Genomic DNA, 269 nt, shown 5'->3' with positions numbered 1-269 from the left:
CACTGTAATCAGTTGTTTTAATTTATTCCATTTTTAATGGTGTGACTTCCTTGAACACAGAAGAAATGATACACTCGTATCAGACTTTATTCACGGCAGAGAGAATTTGGTCCATATTGAAATGACGACATCACGCAGTTACTGTAGATTTCCCATTTCACCGCTTCTCACAGGTGTTATATTGGATTGAGATCTGGTGACTGTGGAGGCCATGAACTAATAGTCATCTTCAAGAAATCAGTTGGAGATGATCAGTTGGAGTTTCATGA

The sequence above is a fragment of the Simochromis diagramma genome, unplaced genomic scaffold (genome assembly GCF_900408965.1).
Source record: "Simochromis diagramma unplaced genomic scaffold, fSimDia1.1 OVJJ01000487.1, whole genome shotgun sequence".
Classification (NCBI taxonomy): domain Eukaryota; kingdom Metazoa; phylum Chordata; class Actinopteri; order Cichliformes; family Cichlidae; genus Simochromis; species Simochromis diagramma.
Note: the sequence above shows the minus strand (reverse complement) of the source record.